The following is a 9,709-nucleotide window of genomic DNA, read 5'->3' as shown; positions in this document are numbered from 1 at the left end:
ACAACAGAAGTGCTCCGGGATGCTAGGGCGCAGTGTTGAGCTTTTATTACCTAGTGGCTACACAAGCCAGGAAGTATCAACAACCGGATTTGGTGTGTGGTAGTAACAGGTAAATGAACTTTTTTTTAATTATTTGAATAAATATGAGTGCTTGTCTATAAATACACAAACAATACACACATGCTTTCAATTGTGTAATTTAAGTGATCTGGGTAGCTCTGTTTTGGAAGTTCAGTTAACGCTAGAAATGTGTTTTCGAGTTTGTACGTGCTTTTTGGAGTTTGTATATGCTTTAGAGTTTGCACGTGCTTTGTCTCTAGGGGCCATATATAAACATATATAAATAAAATTATATATATATATATATATATATATATATATATATATATATATATATATATATATATATATATATATATATATATATATATATAAATATAAAACCACTTTTTTTACATTAGTAATTCCTTTTGTGCATAATTTTATATTATTGTTAATGATAAATTATTTAAAGCAACAAAACAACCTGAAGAGCCGGTTCAGAGCCGGCTCTTTTTAGTGAGCCATACCAAAAGAGCCAGATCTCTAAAAAGAGCCGGAAATCCCGTCACTAACTGTTAGTGACCTGGGTGCATTTTTGGATAGCTCTTTTAAGTTTGATAAACAAGTGTCTTCTGTTGTTAAATCATCAATTGTGTCTTATTAGCAAGGGCAGACATTATGTTCCACATAGGGACCTTTGTAAGCTTATCCACGCCTTTGTGACATCTAGGTTGGATTATTGCAACTCACTTTACTTCGGTCTTAACTCTACTCTCCTCCATAGACTCCAAATTGTTCAGAATGCAGCTGCTCGTCTCCTTACTGTTAGTGGGCAGCGTGTCTCTATTACCCCTGTCCTTGCTGATCTGATTTGGCTTCCCGTTAAGTACCGCATTCAATTCAAAATCCTGCTGCTTACCTTCCGAATTATTAACAATATGGCGCCAAGCTACCTCACGTAAACTTCGTCAAGTTCGTCAAAAACTGTGGCAGCATGCAGTTTTTGACGAACTCTCCCTCAGAGTACGGCTTTGATGCTAATGCTACTTGGCTAGCAATTACGTAGCTGGCTTTCACCGCAGCATCACTGACCTCTCGGCTCCGGGTGAAAACAGATTGCTGTTTCCTCAGACCAACCAACATTTCATTTACCTTCTGTTTTCTCAGTTCTCCGTGCAAGCTGTTGTATTTTTCACCATGTTGAGTTTCATAGTGGCGCCGAATATTGTACTCCTTAAGCACCGAAACTTGCCGCATGCACACTAGGCACACGGGTTTCCCATTCACCTCTGTGAACATATAGGAAGAAGTCCATTTTTCTTGAAAAATCCAACACTCTGTGTCCACTTTTCTCTTTTTTGACAAAGACATTTCGCTGATGAGGGTGCCCATTCCAAGAGAAAAAGCGGGTAAAGCGATTGAACTGACTAAAACACAATGCCCCTAGCGAACAACATAGGAACTGCAGATTTGAAAGAAAATGAAGTTTATTCTTTTTTTTTAATAATGCAAATTTATCCCGGTACGGGTCGTATGTTTGACACCCCTGTGCTATATAAATAAAGTTTGTTGTTGTTGTTGCACTTTGGGTCCTTTTTCCTGCCTGCTTGCCACACAGCACAGCCATGCCACCAGAGGTGGGTTGTAACGAGTTACATTTACTCCATTACATTTACTTCATTACATTTACTCCGTTACATTTACTTGAGTAAGTTTTTGAAAAAAATATACTTTTAAAGTACCTTTTTTGCACGATACTTTTTATTTTTACTTGAGTATATTTTTGAAGAAGAAACTGTACTTTTGCTCCGCTACATTTGCAAAATTAGACTCGTTACTTTTAAAACAATAATTAGTTTAACACATTAGATAACATGCTGCCAGTGGAGTTTCCGGTGACTTTTTTTAACCAATCAGATGTGGCCATGCAGTCACATGACCAGTTTTAAACTGTGGCAGGCAGAGCGGCCCAAGCGTTTCAAAGAAACACACGAAAACATGGCAGAGCCAGTTGTCTACGCTAGAGCTGAAGAGGATGAACAGCCTTGACCTCATATACAAAGAATGTTTCGCTTAAAAGCAGTACAAAAGAACAGCTACCCAGATAGCAAGGAGACATTGAACAGATGTTGATTTTCCATCTGAACCATCAGAATCGTCAGGATTGAAATGTCAACACAAAACCAATGTTGAAACAACATTGAAATACTGCTGAAACCTGACACTGACATTGAAATAACATTGCTTCACTGTTGTTCTGTCATCTTTGATTGTTGATCTATTTATAGTTGACAAGGTGACAACAATCATGTTGAAAAACCATCGATTTATGGTTGAGTGGGAAATTAAAGCTGCTACCACTTGGACTATTCCGCAGCACCCCTATCACATTGGTACATCCCTCCAGGTAACTATTGTCTTGTACAGTAGAGCGGGACATTAGATTTACTCTCAGCGGAATTGACCGGAGAAGGCGTCAGTTCATGCACTGCACTGGCCTGCACCACGATTAGTATAAGGTAAGAATGAATGACTTTTGTTCTACTCGTTATTTCCGCGGTTGCATTTGAATAACAGTAAAAAAACAAACAAACTTGTTAATGTAAAGTTTCGGATAAAATGTGGGAGCCCGAAATTGTGTCTACTTTCATCTTACAATCCGGCAACAAATAAATTGCACTGCGAACAAAGTCTATCAACAAAGAAAACATTTTCGTTTCATACTTTTCTGTTATATTCCCTTACAAAGCTAGCTTTAACGCTTCGAGGGTTCCTTTGTTCTTGCCGTCGCCTCAGCGCTTGACCCAGACTTTCGCTCTGTAGTTGCTTTTTAGCGTAGTACTACAAAAAATTGTAAATCTGTGATATATGATTGATAAACGTAAAGGTAACTGTATAAATGTGTTCAATGACTTTGTTACTTTTAATGATTGGAGAGCACCCGCTTCAATTCACACTCAATTCAAACTTTACGTTGCACGCTCACCTAACTTTACGTTGCACGCTCACCTACCTTGCGTTTGCACCTTTTGTCCACACGTAAACTGCGTTTTCGTTAACTGAAAACTGAGATTTTTAAAGACGCCTGCCAGGGTGGATATTTTCGAAAACTCAGTTTTCGCCGTCAACAGTATTAAAAAATATAACGTTGAATCAATGTCAGGTTTCAACATTGATTCAACATCAAAACCTGATGTTGTTTCAACGTTAAAGGGTGCAAGAGTGACGTTAGGTCAACGTCACACTTCAACGTTGATTCAACATCGCCTGATATTGACTCAACATTGTTTCAATGTTTCCTTGCTATCTGGGTATGTCTTCAGTGTCGGTGTCTTCAGTGAGAGCCAAAACAAACCAACTTTTTAGCGTGAAAAAGCTCAACTTGTGTAATCTGAGGAAACGGTAAGTTTTCTCTAAATCTCTTTTTAGCTGTGGTTAGGTGGATGTCAGTCTTATGTTACATCAGCTGTGTCGAGTTTGAGCTGCGAGTCATATTTTCGGCGCTAGTAGTGAGATACGTTTGTGGGTGTTTTGTGCAGCTTTGGCTGTCCTTTTAACTGCTCGCTGGTTAGCTAGTTTGAGCTATAAGCTAACAGTTAGCTAGGGTGAGCTATAAGCTAACAGCTAGCCTGGTTAAACAAGCTACAGTTCAACGCACATGCAAACAGCTCGTCTCTACTGCTTTAACTGTTAAAACAGAAGGCAATAGACTATGTGCACGTTAGCATATGCTACTTCCGGTGCGGAAACTCCTGTGGGGTAGTGATGCGCGAATCATGAACGAATCGTTCAATACTCGAGAATCACTTTACTGACTCATGAATCATGATTCACAAGCCCAACTGACTCATCCCTGTTGCTGTTAGCAGCAATGTATCTAGCTTAAAATTAAAACTGGAGAAAAACACAAGATCCAGTATTGTAACAAAAAAATTTCTGCTCTGAACTGGAAGAAAAAACCCTGAGTAGAAGCTCACATCAAGAAAATAGCTCCTTGGTTCACAGTATCATCGCTCTGCTAACATGCTAACAGCACATTTGAGCTACTCACCCCCTCCCTTCCTGTGCTGAATCGTAAGCGAATCACTCAGGACTCGCTCACCCCTTCCTCCTGTGCTGAATCATAGAGCGAACGAATCACTCACTCACTCACTCACTCACTCACTCACTAACCCCCTCCTTCCTGTGCTGAATCGTAAGCGTAAGCGAATCACTCAGGACTCGCTCACCCCCTACCTCCTGTGCTGAATCATAGAGTGAACGAATCACTCACTCACTCACCCCCTCCCTCCTGGCTCGCAGCTTCTTCTTCTTCTTGGTTGGCAACCAATGTTAAGGCGCATTACCGCCCCCTGGCTCACAGCTCGGTGGACATTTAGATGAGAAAATATATATTTAACACATTTAAGGAAAATACTAATAAAATAAAAATATATTAAAATAAAATAAATAAATGTTTATTAAGCAATTTTGATAGGAAATTGCTTAATTTTAGAAATGTTTTTGCTTTTTTTTTATCTATAAAATAGTTGTTTTCTTTTAGAATCATTCATCTTAGCAGTAGGATTTACATGAAAAGAGAAACAAATTAAGTTTGAGTGAAAATGTATATTTTTTGCACTCTCTGGTTGACTGACTCAGTGAATCAAATGACTCAAAAACCCCCGATTCACTTTGGTGAGTGACTCATTAAAACTCGACTCAGTAAAAAGAATCAAATTTACCATCACTACTGTGGGGAGCTTTGTTTCCGGTCCAAAACAAGTTAAGCAAATGAATGAATCAAGCGGCGATTTACATTTCTATAGATGTCTTGGGCATTTACCCAATATATCTGTAAATGATGTTCATCGACTTGTCTATATATTTTTTTCTCCCGCGCCTCAGAGCAAAAGAGAAAAATAATTCAAATGTTATACTTTTCACTATCTGTAAACAGCGGTCACTCGTTTATCGCGGGTGTCATGTTCTAAAAATAACCAGCGATAGGTGAAATCAAGTAGCCAATTTTATTTTTTGACGGTGCAAAACGTTTCGTGGACATCATGGACATACAGTACTGCACTTCAGAGTCACACTGCTGGCGATCGATGCAGTGATTCTGTACTGTACAGGAGAGACGTCACGGAGGAGATCGTCTGCAGCAATCACTATGCAAGACACAATGTGATGTAAAAAAAAAAAAATAAGCATGCAAACTTGCACTTAAAAATCAAGCGAAACAGCGAGGTGAAAGGTGAACCGCGTTATAGCGAGGGACCACTGTAATTTTGAAGGTAAGTCACAACATACCCTTCGTAAATACTAAAGTATAGAAACCCTACCAGCAATCGTTCATTTTTTGTGTGGCTTCTTTTCACGGTTTGTTAACATGCTGTGTAGGTGTGTACTTGACTAGCTGATCTCGACATAATGGGGGAAACATCTGGTTTGACTATTCTTCACCTGTAGTTTGAATGCTGAACATTTGCCCGTTTAAATCATAAGACCAGTCACTATACAGAGATGTGCTTCTGAATGTGGATGATGTGTCTTCTAATTTTCTAATGCAGTTCTGCTTGTGTTGAGTGATGTAAACAACTGATCGATCTTTAAACGTCAAAATTTATCATTAGATTTTTTTATGACACAACAGCGGTGAGTGTTCCCACCTTCTGCTCTTTGTAACTTAACGCGATCTTTCTGTTTCTCGAGTTTTGGACATGATTTTGGAGTATATCTTCGCGATTGACCGCAAAGTAAAGCTACCGGAAATGTACAACCCCACGTCCGGTCTCAAACCAGGAAGTTAGCATTTTCTCGTGCACAGGGTCTATACTGACAGGTGACAGGGTTTATTATGTCAAACTGCAGCTTGTTTCGTTTAAACAGTCTGCATTAAGCTGGGCAAACACTGAGATTTTTTTTTTCAGTCGTGTTATTCAGCTCCTGCTCAGACTGTACAATTGAATCTCAGGGGTTAGAAGTTCATAGGTCACGATGCAGGGTCTCAGACTATACGGCCTGATGCTCTGATGCGACCTGAATGCTCAAACTGTGCGTTCATAACATGAAGCTTATCATACAAAATCTGTCCCTCGCTCTCCCTCTCTCTGTCTTTCACTCACTCACACACACACACACACACACACACACACACACACACGATCAACTTTGCTAAATTACTAATGAAAAACACAGCTGTGATTGAGCAGCAATGTCCATCCAGCTCTTTTCATGGTTGTTGTAGTCGTGATAATTTTGTGAGGCCACACTGAAAAGTCTCGGATACGTAAGCGTAGAGCTGCCACCCAGGCAAAAGAAAAATAGAGCTATATATCACGTTATAACGTGAAAAGTATATTGTTCTAACAATATACTTTTAATGTTTGTACAGTATACTATCATGTAGGTACAATATACCTCTCACCTTTGAACTATATAATATCATGTTATTACAATATACATACTACAAATATTGTATTGTACGAACGTGATAATTATATTGTACAAACGTACAATTGAGATTAGAGGCTACATTGCAGCTCCGGTCAGTGTTGCCAACTTAGCGACTTTGTCGCTATATTTAGCGAGTTTTCAGACCCCTTCAGACCCCTTCAGACGTGAAAGCGCGTATCGCTTTTACTCTCAACAAGCAGCGGGTGCTGTAACGCAGTCAGTTCTTCTTTTACTCTTATGCTGTTTTGTGGATCACAAGGTTTAAAACTGGTACTAAAAAACACACACACAAAGTAACTCCACCAGAGTGCCTATTTCGGGTCACTTTTGCCGGTCCAAGCCCGGGTAAAGGAGCAGGGTTGGAATTGTGACATAAAAAAAAAACCAATAATTGCTAAAAGAAATTTAATTTGTAGTTCTAAATAAACTCTAAATGCATTTAGGACGTTTTTTACTCACTTTATGTCTCTTCCACGATGTTATTTCTCTCTCCAACAACATAGGTTACAATTAGATTAGCATGACCAATTATGCAAATTAGGCGATGACATCATTTAGCGACTTCTAGCGACTTTTAGGACAGCCAATAGCGATTTTCCTTACTGAGGAGTTGGCAACACTGGCTCCAGTCACGGCTTTCAACACTGTCTTTCTCGTCTTTCCCCCAGAGTAACAGCCAAACATTGGCTAGCACTGCTTAGCCTTGCACGCATTCTTATTTTAAACTTAATCTGGAATTCATTGCAAACTGTTTGTGCGGGACATGAATGACAAGATTTTGTTTTTCTACAAGAGTTAGTAAAAACATCTCCAGTGTGATCAAATCTTCTTGCCAAACATCTGCAGCTTGGCAGTGTATACAGCACTATAATGACCAGACCTAATTCTTTTGAAAACCATACATCTTCCACAGGTCTCAACTTCATCAGACATCACCTAGACTCAGAGGCCAGCTGAATGAGGCCAGCACAAACAGTGGCCTAACCGACTAAGATGATGGATCCATGGGGTCAGGAAAGCCAGAAGCAATGGAGCTGGAGAGGTACCTTTCATGTCCATTCACTGGAGGTGTGGATCTATTACATGGCGTTCCTCACATCAAGAAGCTGTCGATCAAAATCAGTACAGCTCTTCCTGCATCTGGAGCTTGTGAAGGACTTCTCAGTCATGCAGGACTCCTGTTCACTGCTGAACAGTTACAGCTTCACAGAAAGAACGTTGAGAGCAAACTGCTGCTGAAGCTTAACCATCACTTCACTGAGTGAAGAAATGGCACATTTTTGCTAAATATGCAGAAATAGATGCACACCCATACAATTTATGGTAAACTGAGCTCCCTTGTATGTACATATGTTGAAGATGCCTCGTTCTAATGTTTTCTCTGCGGCTGCTGTGCCATTTGGAGCAAAAATGAATTTTTACAAGTTGACAGCATATCTTGTCACTGGAAATTGTTTGCACTGTTTATATATTTATATTATTTACTGTAGGCATTGGTGAAAAAAGCTTTATGTTGTGAAAAACTGAAATCTGGAAATTAGAATTGTTGTGCCTTATTTTGTTGATCTTTGTACATATATTCCTGTTGAAAATACTAAAATCTGTATATTTATTTTTGTCTGATAGCATTTATTTAAAAAATAAATCAGACATTTCAAACAGTTACTCGCTACTTGAGTAGTCTTTTCACCAAGTACTTTTTACTCTTACTTGAGTAACTTTTTTTGACGACTACTTTTCACTTTTACTTGAGTAATAATATTTTAAAGTAATGCTACTCTTACTTGAGTAAAATTTTTGCATACTCGACCCACCTCTGCATAACACTGACCAATAACTAACTCAGCAAATATGGTTGAAACAGTGATGTTATCACCACGTAAACACTGCAGGGCAGACAGACTGATGATGATGTTTCACGTAGAATAGTCAGAGCATTGCTTAAAAAAGAAAAGAAAATCTGCATGTACATAGTTGTGAACATATAGCCTCTCTGCTCCTGACGTCAGTATTATAAACCTGTGACAGCTCAGCTTGCAGCCAGTTGTCTCGGTAGGAAGAAAATTGCTCATCCCATTCTTGATGTTCGTACTTGTCATTCAATCAGGAACTTCAAGATCTTTTCTTTTTTTCGCATCAATGAAAAGATGATTTCAAACAATTTTTATCACAATTTTTTTTTTTGTTTTACTAGCAATTCTAATGACAAGTCTCATGACTTGAGCCTGTGATCCAGCCTTATTAGAGAAGTTAATGTTAGCTTTAGCCATTAGAAAGTTTGTTGGGTGATGTTTTTAACATCAGTACCAACACAACCATCATCTACAAAATAGTTTTAAACACTTTTTATGTGGACTTAATTTTCATGACCTGAGTTAATACACTACCCAGCCGCATTCTGGAGGATGTAGGAAAAATTAACTCACTCTATAAAACAGTAAGAAATCTGCTGCATCAGACAGCATATGGGAGATGTTACTGTTATAAAGGGCTGACGTATCCTCATAATAACATTTTACATAAAAGATTTTATTTATAAAATCACAGCAAGCTTTGGGAGAGTTCAGTGGTTAGCATATGTGTCCACAGTGTACCTGAAATATCATCACATCATCGGTGTATAATATCACAGGAGCCTTCCACCTTGCTATAACAACTGAGGCTCAGTGCAGCTTTATAAAGCAGAGTTCACTGAGCTGCCCTCAGCACAGATTCACTTCCTATACCTGCTGTGTTACTGCCTCCACCTGAGGATCCATCAATTATTTATCAAAGAGCAGCGTTGAGTTTCACTAACGCAAAGGCTGAGAGTTTCACCTCTCAGCCGTCCTTTCAGTCGCACAGACAGCCGCTGATCCAATGATAGTGCTGTCAGAAAGCACTAATGAGGAGTGATGTCATAGAAAGGATAAGAAATTCACAGAAACCCAAAATTACATTTCATTGTCCTGAGTCTGCCTTTGTGCTGGCGAGGAGGGAAGGGGGGTGCAGGGTGGCACCAGAACAGGTGATGATGACTTTCCAAACCTGCATATACACAAGAGCCCCCCCCCCCCGAACATGAAAAGAAAACACTGCGCAGGGCTATTACTTTTTTCGAATGTATAATTAAATAGATGCTTTTTGTTATGAAACTACAACTTGTAAAAATTGCTTTATAGCAACAACTATGGGCAAAATAATGAGCTGTGTATTACAGCAGCTCTTTTGCTCTTTTTCTGCAGGTTTG

The sequence above is a fragment of the Diplotaxodon limnothrissa genome, linkage group LG17 (genome assembly GCF_057381915.1).
Source record: "Diplotaxodon limnothrissa isolate DT_005_m linkage group LG17, D_limnothrissa_male_GT1.1, whole genome shotgun sequence".
Lineage (NCBI taxonomy): Eukaryota > Metazoa > Chordata > Actinopteri > Cichliformes > Cichlidae > Diplotaxodon > Diplotaxodon limnothrissa.
The sequence above is the reverse complement of the archived record's forward strand: the minus strand, read 5'-3'. Positions refer to the sequence as shown.